We start from the raw sequence: 11,615 nt of genomic DNA, 5'->3' as shown, positions 1-11,615 counted from the left end.
TCTAAAATGCAAAAAATCTAGAAGATTTATCCCATGACTCTGATAATTAGAAGTTATGAAAGCATAAAAGCATTAGAGCATGTGAATGCCAGTGTCTCAACGATTCTCTATTTTCCAATATGACTGATATCAAACTTACAAACAATTAAAAATATTTGAGTAAATCATTCCATTGACATGATTGACCCTATCTTTTAAATGAAAATTACAGTGACAGTTTCAATTAGGCAGCTTTGTTGGCAACCTTTACCTGCTGCCTTGAGATATCTGAACCGTTTAACAGTTTTGATAGCAAACTCCCATAATTTTGATATTACGTGAAACTCATCCATGAATGATTTTAACTTTTATCAATGACAGTGATAAAATGAAAAGATATTATACACTTACTGAAATACCATTTAATGGAGTTCTTATCCAAATGTGCACTGAAATGGCATTAGGAATTTGTCATCTATCCAAAACCTGGATTTTAGAAGACAAAGAGTTCAGAGTACCATTAGGAACATTTATGTTATGTACTGTTTTATAATCACTTTTTAAACTCAAAAGTTTTTTTATATACACATATATGGAAAAGTGTAGTTTGAGGATTAAAAAAAAAAAAAATTTTTTTCCTTGAAACTTTTTATTTTTAATAAAAGGTCTTTTTTTTTTTTTAATTTATTTTTTATTAAGACACTTTACAAAAATAAGCTGTGATTTGTATACTTCTCTTTGGAGAGAAAATTATGAAGAGATTAGCTTTGTTAGCTAAGGGCATCATTAAAGACTGCAATTTGAGAAGCAAATCATTTCACTCCTCTCAGCTACTACCTTTGTGTGATTCAAGCTTATTATCTTTGCTATCTGGCAGTGTGCAAGCTGTGACTCTTGCCTTCCTAGCACTGCCATTTTCAGAGAGTATCCACTAGCCAAGCAATTCAAAGTGTTTACAGCTCCTCTCTAAAGTTGAAGATTCCTGTTTTACAGGTTAGAAAAGAACAGGCCTGGATTGTTTAGATACTCTTTGATATGCCAATGCTCAGAAAACAGTGCACGAAACCTAGTTGTGAGCAGATATTACTTAGGTAACCGTCTCTACAGTCTTATTCTGTTAGTGAGTTTAGTAAGAGATTGGCCTACAACCAGAAGCATGAGGCTTTACCTCCCTTCCAAAGTTTTTGTTAGCATTAGCTATAATAACTGAATAATCACATTATTTAGGTTTCCAATTCTTCTTTGAAACTAGTTAAATTCTTGGCCCCAGCAACACCCTGGTACAATGAGCTCCTCACAGGCTAAATCCAGGTCACCCCAGGATGGCAGCAGGGCCACGAGTGAGGTGTTCAGATGTGGGGTGAGCATGTAAGAACCTCCATTGCCTTTAGAGGAATGATTCTCTGAGTTAATGTGAAGCACACACCAAAGTGTCTCTCTGATGTACAGCTATATCCAGATCTCCTAATTTCTCTCCATGGTAAATCAGGTTTTATAAATGTCCTTTATAGAAGGCTGCTGAGCTGGGATAAGGCTTTCATCCCTGCTTTAATCCATGTTCTTGCAGGACTGTTCCTGCCTCCTGAACTATGTGTCAGTACTGGTTTGGCCTCATTGGCATCCGAAGGCACTGGACAGGGAGGTGTGGATGTACTGCCCATTTGCACAGCTCTGCTGCAGGAACAACAAGCACTGCCACAGACCAAGGCAGACAGTTTGGGCTGGCTGGGTCTTAAATGATAACTGCAAGACTTGTTTGACAACACTGGCTGATCCCTTTAGGCATAAAACCAGGTTACCATGCCTCAATGATTTGCTGTCCAGGGAAGCGTGCTCAGCCTGGAGTGGATGCAAAGCAATCTGTCTTTGCTGAGACCACAGTTGAGGGCAGTTGCTATAAACCATATTAGCTTGCATTAACTGCCCACAAGTAGGTAGTTACCATGGCTCAGATGACACTTGTTAAACCAGGAGAGCCTGATGGTGTCTCTGGGTCCTTACTTCAAGTAAGGATCAAGTAAGGACTTCAAGTCCTGCTTCAAGTTTTTCAACAACATCTAGGCAATAAGCACATGTAAACATATTAAAATTTATGTAATGTTTAAGTGTTTATATTTTGGCTGCCTCTGTTTCCTCTGGTAAAGACATGCATTTTAAATGTTATTAAATCATAATAATTTGAAAATATTCCACATGATACTATGTGTATCTATGTTGTTTTATTTTTATGGTCCTTGTCTAATCACTGTTCTATTTGCCACAATAGAGTCATTCCATGGTCTGCTACCTCTATTTTATGAGCATACTAATACTCTATTTTAATTTGCAGGAATTGATGCAAACTCTACAACTACATTGTAAATAATAATCAAGAAAGCTCCATCAGATTAAGGCATTATGGACTGTGTTGGTCACAGCAGAGAAGCTATGCTCATTTTACAGTGATAATTTACAGGGATTTCTCACTATATCTCTGACATTAGTAGAGATCTTTTCCTCTAGAAGAAGTGATAAAATTCAGGGTGCAATTGCATTGGCAGGAGTCAAGGACAATGTAACTGCATCCTGCATTTTATCACTCCTTATCTTTGTGTGGCATTAAAAAAACACAGAAACCACAGAAAAAGATTGCAGTCTTAACTGAGCACTGTGGTTGTTACCAACACACCTTCAAAAAAACACAATGTTGTCTGAAATATTAAAACCATGAGGTGAAAGTTTTTGGCCAAGGAAATAGATTTAAATTATTGGAAATGGATGTACTATAAGGATTGCCAACTAACTAGATACAGCATTTAAACCACAGCTATCATGGTTGTACCTGGTAACTTTAAATGCCTTGAAGGGATTGGGATATGACATACTTATACAAGTGTATACATATACATATATATATGTATATATACATTTACATCTATCTATCTATATACATACAAATTCATCTGACAGATTATCTTATTAAATGCTTTAAAAACACACACACAACATTAAAATTCTATACACATTTCTGCTAGACTTCCATATCCCAAATAATCCTGGGGTATGGATCAAATTCTAAGTTGTTAGCTACACAGAAGACAGTTCATCTTTTATTAATATATTGTCTTCTTCAATTCAGTCACAACGTATTCACTGACTTCATTAGAGGAATGGTTAATCATGGCAAGAATAACCTCTTACAGAGAAATAGATTGTTTTAACAAAATGGTGCATTTCTCCCAGTTATATTCTTAGAGAAGTAAGATTTAATTAGTTTGGATTTTCCCCTCTTCCATTCCAACTGCTCTTGTGATTAAGACATTTGGTTAAAAATTACTATTGACTCATCAAACATACCCATAGTGGGATGGTTTTTGACTTGTCAAACATAGTTAGAGCTCTCCTTTGATTAAATTATGATCTTTCTAACTTATAATTAACTTAGTAGAAAATACACTTTATCAGCAAAGATCCCTCAGGGAATATCTAAACAAATATTTATGCAACCAGTTGAGATACCATTTAGCTTTCTTTTAAAGTCAGATGCCAAGTTATTGTTATATCTCTGACACTCAGTTATTCTCACTCATTTTAAGCACAGTCTGCACCATGGCTGAAAGCACTCAATCAATAGCATAGCAATATGGACTTAATGGGCATGCCCAAGTGTTACTTCCTGAGAATAAACTTTTCCTAACACCCAGCCTAAACCTCCCCTGTCCCATCTCCATGTTGTTCTCTCAGGTCCTGTCACTGTTGCCAGAGAGCAGAGCTCAGCGCCTGCCCCTCCGCTCCCCTCGTGAGGGAGCTGCAGGCCGCCATGAGGCCTCCCATCAGCCTGCTCTGCTCTGGGCTGAACGAACCAAGGGACCTCAACTGCTCTTCATACGTTTTCCCCTCTAGACCCTTCACCATCTTCATAGTTCTTCTTTGGACACTCTCTGATAGTTTTATGTCCTTTTTATACTGTGGTGCCCCAAACTGCATTTAGTACTTGAGGTGAGGCCGCATCAGCGCAGAGCAGAGCAGGACAATCCCTCCCTCGACCAGCTAGCAATGCTGTGCCTGATGTACCCCAGGGTCTGGTTGGCCTTTTTGGCTGTCAGGACACACTGCTGACTCAGATTCAACTTGTTGATCAAAATCCTCAGATCCTCCTCTGCAGGGCTGTTTGTCCAGCCTTCTGCCTTTCATGCCCCAGTCTGTACATACAGCCAGGTTGCCCCATCACAGATGCAGAATCCAGCACTTGCTCTTGTTAAACTTTGTTAGTGATTGCCTAGCACTATAATTTGTAAAGATTTCTCTGCAAGGCCTTTCGACCCTTGAAGGTGACAACAGCTCCTCCCAATTTAGTGTACATATGTAAACTTACTCAGTATACCTTCAAGTGCTACACCCAAGTCATTTACGGAAAACATTAAAGAGAAAGGGCCCAAAAATGGAGCCCTGGGGAACCACACTAGTGACTAAGATCACTAGTGGAGATTAAAGCCATCTAGGACGTGTGTGTAAGCACAGTCAGTGCTCAAATGCAAACACAAGCTTCTTTTCCAACAGACTCAAAAATAATTAGACACAATTACCTTTTCTCATGGCTGAATTCTGGTAGGTTTTACCTACCTGACTCACATGATCAAATTCTAACAGAGAGCCAAAGATGATTACCTGAATACCTTTGAAGAAGAATTTGTAATATGTTATGTTTTTTGTTTGTTTGTTTGTTTGTTTTTTATTCTCATATAGATCCACACAACCTAATACATTAAGTCTATTCTTTGAAGCCTGCGGCAAAATCTTTGATGGGTTGCAGTGCATTTTACACCCAGTACATTTGAACAATCACCTGGGAATACGTGAACACAGTGCAACTTGAAAAGCAATAAGGGGTAGGAGAAGAATGTCTGCCATGGATAAAATCTAATAACAGGGGGGTCAGTAATACTCTGAGAAAAGAAAAACTGATTTCTCCTCAAGGCTAAATGGCAGTGGAAACATCATACAGCACAAAATTAGTCTGAAATGTGGCAGTTCCAAATACGTTTTGCTGTATCTCAGAATCAATAAGCAAAGTGTAAAAGCATCTCAATGAGGTTGTAGACTAAACCATTACATTCATTGTAGAGTTGCTACTATGCAGCTACCAACAAAAGCCTGGATCAAACTGACAGTACAGCAGTTTTCACTCTCCAGTTACTGTGATTTGTGCAGTGAAGACAGAACAGTTGCAATGCTAGAGGTACGTATGCATGATGAAGAAAATTTTTGATAGTTATCTGTACTATGACCTTCCACAAGGGTTTGTATGCAATCATCACAGCAGGAGCTTGGTGACTAGTCAACAGTGTCCTCAACAACAGAACATCACCTTTAAGAACAGAGCTGAATCATATCAGCAAAATTTCTGTCTGATTCATGTAGATTTAAGCGTGATTCTTGGAGACTATTATTGTCTAATGGTGCTCACCTAGCATGGACTTTATGTGCAGGAACATTTATAAGGATAGATCCAAAATTAATATGTATTGGTTTAAATCATTTTCTTTGAGGTCTGGGTCCCCACACTGCATATTTATACCTTGGAACAAAACAACAAAAGTTACTTTTTTACCTGATCAAGGTTCAACAGGAATATAGTTTGCAAGTCATATCTGCTAAAATTTAAAATATCACAGGATCACAGAACTGATGAGGTGGGAAGGTGTTTTGGAAATTGATGAGTCCAACCCCCATGCTCAAAGCAAGGTCAGTGAGAGCAAGTTGGTCAGGGCCACATACAGTTGAGATTTGAGTATCTTCAAGGATGGAAGCTTCACAATCTCTGTGCAACCTGTTCTAATGTTTGACCACAGCCAGAGTAAAAAAAGAAAAAAGAAAAAAAAAAGAAAAAGCTTTTTTCTTCTGTTTAAACAGAATCTCCATCTTTGTCTGCCTTCTTCATACCCCCTTTCAGATATCTATACGCACTAACAAGACTCCCCTTAGTGTTCTCTTTCTCAGGTTCAAGTCCCAAATCTCTTGGTCTTTTCTCAGCGCTCCAAACACTTAAACTTTGTAGTTCTTTGCCAGACTTAGTCCTCCTTGTTTCTCTTGTACTAGAGAGACCAGCACTGGACACAGCACTCCAGGTGTATCTCATCAGTGCTAATTACAGGGAAAATATTACCTTCACAATGCAGCCCAGGATGCTGTTGGCTTCCTTTGCTGCAAGAGACCATCACTGGCTTGGCTTAGGTTCAGCTCAGTAGCTGCCAAGACCACAAGGTCTTACTCTACAAATCTCCTTTCCAACTGGTAATCCGCCAGCATGCTTGTGGTTATTCCTCTCCAGGCACAGAATTTGGCATTTCCCCTTGAACTTCATGAGATTCATCTCTGCTCAGTTCTCCAGCCCACTGAAGTCCCTCTACATGGCACCAAACACATCTGGTGTATCAATCACTTTGCATCATCTTCAAAGTTGCAGAGGGTGCAACCTGTCCCATCACTTTTCCCCTGCTCTAAGTATCCTGATCTCCACCCTATCGTGGTCACTGCAGCCAAAGCCACCCACAAGTTTCATATCTACATATAGGTATTCCTTGTTTGTAAGCATGAGGTACAGCAGTGAAACTTCCCTTATCAGCTCGTCAATCATCTGTGTCAGGAAGTTACCATCAATACATTCCAGAAACCTTCTGCATAGCTCGTGCCCTGTTGGCCCATCCCTGCAACAGATAATGGGGTGACTGAAAGTCCCCCATGAGGGTCAGAGCCTGCAAACCTAAGGTTTCTTCCAGGTGTCTGAAGAAGGGCAAAATATGTAAGAATATTTCTAATACCAAGGAAAATAAAAGATATTCAGAAATAAATTCAGTTTAAGGAACAGGTCCATCTAAATTATTTAGGTCATCATGGATTAGGAGCCTTACAGTAGTTGACCATCATAAAAAAAATTGACCAATTTATTCATACAGCACTGCCAGCTGCAATCTTCTTTGTTTCATTTGTCTCCTGCTGTAACTGTCTCAGAAGGGATGGTGCACAGCAAAGCCCCCAAGAGAGCTTTACTGTACTAGAATAGACATTACAATGGTATTCGGTAAGAAATATCAGATGTCCAGAGGGCCTGATTCTGTGTGGTCCACAGTATCTCATCGAAGACATGAAATATCCACAGTGCCTTGCAGTCAGAGAAAGTTGAGACCTGTGGGTATCTCAAAAGAAGAGTTCAGAGGCTTTTAATAGCTGACTGATATGTTGAATTAATCAGATTATTGGAGCAATAGGTTTATAGAATAGTTCATGTTGCAGTCAAGTAAGATTCATGCTCCAGTGTTAGTACATTTTATGTCTGCAGAGGCTGAAATGCAGGCAGGCACAAGGAGATGCTTAATTAGAAGACTGCTGCTCATGAAAGTGAGCAGTAGTATGGGGGCTCTGAAACCCTACAGTATGTCAGACAGTTTATTTGTGCAAGACGTCACTATGGTAATGGACACATGCAGAAATAGTAAGGAACCACATGCAGTTAGATCTTCAACAGTCCCCTTTCTCTGATATTTCTGTCCTGTGTTTCTCTTTCTAGTGACTCTCTGTGGCAGGCTACAAAAAGGATTGCTAAACCCTCGACAGCCTAAAGATCACATCCTTAAGCACTCTCATATCAAGGCTCAGTTCAAGTGAGTCTTTCTTCTCAGGGAAAATTAAACACCCACTACGGACTCAGGTGATGAAGAGTGGGAAAACTGATATCCTCAGGTCTCACCTCAGCTGCAAATGCTGCTACATTCAGCATGCAAGAACTATGGGGAAGTGAGCAGTGACTTCAGCTAGCTTGTTTTACAACATCTAGCACAAGATGCATTGCACAGAAACTAATGGCTAAAATGACATCAAAGTTGCCTCACTGGTGACAGGAACAATGCACCCTTGACTGCCAAAACAAGTTGGCAGGAACAGAAGTGCTAGTGGGAATATGTGGAAACTTACAAATCCCAAAGTTATCCATTTGTCTTTTGTGGAGTTATGGGCAGCTTTTCTGGTCACTTCTGTGTTGTCTTGAGTGTGCCTGGTCACCATCACTCTGGGATGCATGTGTTATTAGTTTCCTCTTCCTGAGGCCACATTGGCAGTTTTTGTAAAGAAAGTATTGATACAAACATATGAAAATTATAAACACCAGTCTTGAAAACACCTGTAAAAGGCATAGTTGTGCAAAGCAGACAGCACCGAGGGCAATTTTCAACATCTTTCTGGTATGCTTAATAAGTTCTGCTGAACCACAGGCATCTGTCTACCTGAACAGGGAGGGCAGATCCTGATCTCTTACTCATTCAGACTGATGTTTGGTGGCCTGAGTCTCCATGTCATTCATGACATCATGTCACATGGCTCACTGTAAGTAACATTTATCAGCCTAAGAATAAAGTGCCTGAAAATTACAGACAGTTTCCCGAACTACCATCCTGGTTTCTTTCTTCCAGTGACAACTTAATATTTGCAGAAATTCACCCCAGCGTATTGAAGAGTTTTCCATGGTTACTCAAGATTCACAATCACAGATGGACACTGGTACCCCATCATTACTGATGCTTACTGTGTCTTATCAGAGACTAACCCCCAATGTTCAGATGTAAGAGCATGACATGCAAATGAAATGCAACATGAGTAATGACCCAGTTCTGAGAATTTCTAAATAAGCAGCAACCTCTCCTCCATTTCTGATTGCAGAACTGCAGAGACATACTGAACTGCGCACCTATTACCTTTCGGGGACACATCACACTGCCATTCACAGGCAAGACTGAAACATTATTATTGCTACTTTCAAGAGAAAGGTCAAGAAAGAAGGAATTGCTTTATACTTGCAGAGATGAGGGTTGTTTTTCCTAAGGAAAAAAAAAAGGGGGGGGGGGACACACTTGTTCCCCATTTTCTTCCTAAGAAAGTATGATGATTCTGGACATTTTTACACAGAAATGTTAGTCCTATAGTTAATTTAAAAAAATAAAATAAAAAAATTCTTGAAGCACATTATAAATGTATTACCACAGCATTTCACTTGCATGAGGAGCTAAACCTCAGATCTGATTATATGTCCACACTGTCCTCAGTTAGAATGGCTTTTATTAATGGTATAGCAAAGCCCAGAAACCTTTCCCATTGGCTCTTCACCAGAATCAAGATCTCATTCTTTATTAATATGACCAAAAAGCATATTGTTTCTCCAAGCCTAATGTCTCCTTGCTTCACACAGGCATGGGAATGATCCATTCTGACTGAAGACTTCTGCTTACTTCGTATGGTGATGATGTTGCTCTAACGGCCAAATACTGCCCTCATGCAGCCCACACATACCAACTGCAAAACATTGCCACAAATGTCAAACATCAAGAAAAGCCACATCCTGCTCAAAGTAAGCATTTCTTATAAAAGCAATGGGGATTTTTACCAAATGAGAGATTTAATAGAGTGGTCTCTTCACAAGGGAGCCAGATCTTCACCTGATGTATTCCAGCCAGGCTACATTAAAGTTTCTGCTCCAAAAACCTCCCTTTGCTTTCAGACACTCAATGGCCTCAGTGGAACATGAAGGTCTGCATGATCATCCAAGAGCATAACCAGACACTGAGCTGACCATAAAGAGGAACAGAACTCCTGCCTTGGCCACATCAGACAATGTGGTTGCACCTTTCTCAGTCTACCACAAGGAAATGGGATCTTAAAGGTAGGTTTTAGTGCAATGGGATTTAGAACAAAGCCATGGTTTGTGAAATTCAGAGATATCTTTTTGCAGCACAGGTACATATTCCTTTAATCTTGCTCGCCACAATCTTGCTGCTCCTTCAAGAGGTCTTCCCTTCTCCACCAGTCTCACTCATGCTCCAGGGAAGAAGCAACTCATGTGTCGTTCTAGAAGGAGCCACCTAAACCCAAAATAGCAACTAGGAGTCCATTTTACTTCCTATTGCACAAAGGCAATACTTTGAAAAGAAAATAAGACACAATAAAAGTCTTTACAAAGACAGCACTGGGTTTTTGCTCCTTCCACCTTCTATTATTCATTATTTAGCCCACTCTCCAGAACAGTTCTTCAGTGCTCAACAAGAAAGGTTCCTGTGTGGTGAACGCTGCTCGGGCTCTGGACGGTCCTGGTCAGACCTGGTCCTGAAAACCTTATCTCAACAGGCAAGAAAAGCAAAGGTTAGAGATAAGGAGGGTAAAGTAATATTGTGCCGATCTCAGTCCATCGGATGAAGGGTTTCCAGACCATGATCTTTGGCTGCATTCTGAACTGCAAAAAGGAGAGAAAAAAAAATCTTTTCTGTTTGTGTATAAAAGTAATGCCAGGACATGCTGCTGAGCAGATGAAACTTCATGCATTTATCAAATCTTCCTTTTTTTTGTGGCTTTTTATGAACACATTATTAAATAAGAAAGTTATTAATTCAGAAATGCCAGCTTTTTACATTTTTGACCACTTTTATCCCATTTTTAGCACTCTTTTCAAACAAAAGAAACCATATCCATTTTGAAAGTCATTTTACTGATGAGAGACCTGTCCTTTCCACTGGTAACCAGGCTGACAGCTATGTTTCTTAGCTTAATCTATAATTTATGTAAGAGGGCCACCACCTGACATGGCAGATCCAACATTTCTTTTCTTTGTGGAAGTGCAATTGCAGAGAAGAGTGTAGGCAAATTAGAAGGTAAACATGAGCTTTGCCATACAGGATCAAAACACCACACAAGTTAATGCTCAGGAACGGGGCTGCACTTAGAGTCCTGTAGCTGAACTCTTAAGCCAGAGATTTTGTAATAATTAACATTGCTTCACCGTAAGCAGCAGCATAGCAGAGCTCAATGCAAGATCTATAGGGGGGAAAGTGATTTTATTTTAAAACATACAGCAACACTCTCACACCCACCTTCTCACAAGTTCTAAGATGTGTGTTCAGGTAGCCTCTGTACTTATTCCCACATGCACCTGAGTGTTTTGGCCAGGTTTCCTTGAAGCAATGGGAAGGGAAAGGCATGCCAGCCACCCAGCCTTCACCTCTTCCTCCTTCTTAGGCTAGCTTTCAGCTGCTGGTTTTGGATGACTCTTTCTTGCACTGTTTAGGATCTGACAATGGTTGTGTGTGATCCTTGGCCTCTCCATTCTGTCCCACCTCTGTGAAGCACTGGCACAGGCTGCCCAGAGAAGCTGTGGATGCCCCATCCCTGGAGGTGTTCAAGGTCAGGCTGGATGGGGCTTTGAGCAACCTGGTCTGGTGGAAGGTGTCCCTGCCCATGGCAGGGAGGTGGAACTGGGTGGGCTTTAAGGTCCCTTCCAACCCAAACCATTCTGTGATTTGCCTATTAAAGTATCAACTCTTTTCCCAGCTGCTACTACTGTAAAGGATTTGAATTTCTTGCCACCACCTCTTAATGGCATAGGTAGATGATATCCTTTTTTTCAAACAAAACAAAACAAAAAACAGCTCCCTCTTTTAGGTTTCTCCCCTTTGTTACCTGTCCAGGACTTCATGCAGTTCTGCTGGGAACTTAATGCATTATCAACCCATGTGCAGGGCCATCAGCGCTTGCCTTCTTTACAGCTCGTCCCCTGCTATCCCTCCTGATGTTTCCACACCCAGCCAGTTCCATTCATTTTCCATTTAGAGCTGTTTTAA

The sequence above is a fragment of the Cygnus olor genome, chromosome 1 (genome assembly GCF_009769625.2).
Source record: "Cygnus olor isolate bCygOlo1 chromosome 1, bCygOlo1.pri.v2, whole genome shotgun sequence".
NCBI classification, from domain to species: domain Eukaryota; kingdom Metazoa; phylum Chordata; class Aves; order Anseriformes; family Anatidae; genus Cygnus; species Cygnus olor.
The sequence above is the reverse complement of the archived record's forward strand: the minus strand, read 5'-3'. Positions refer to the sequence as shown.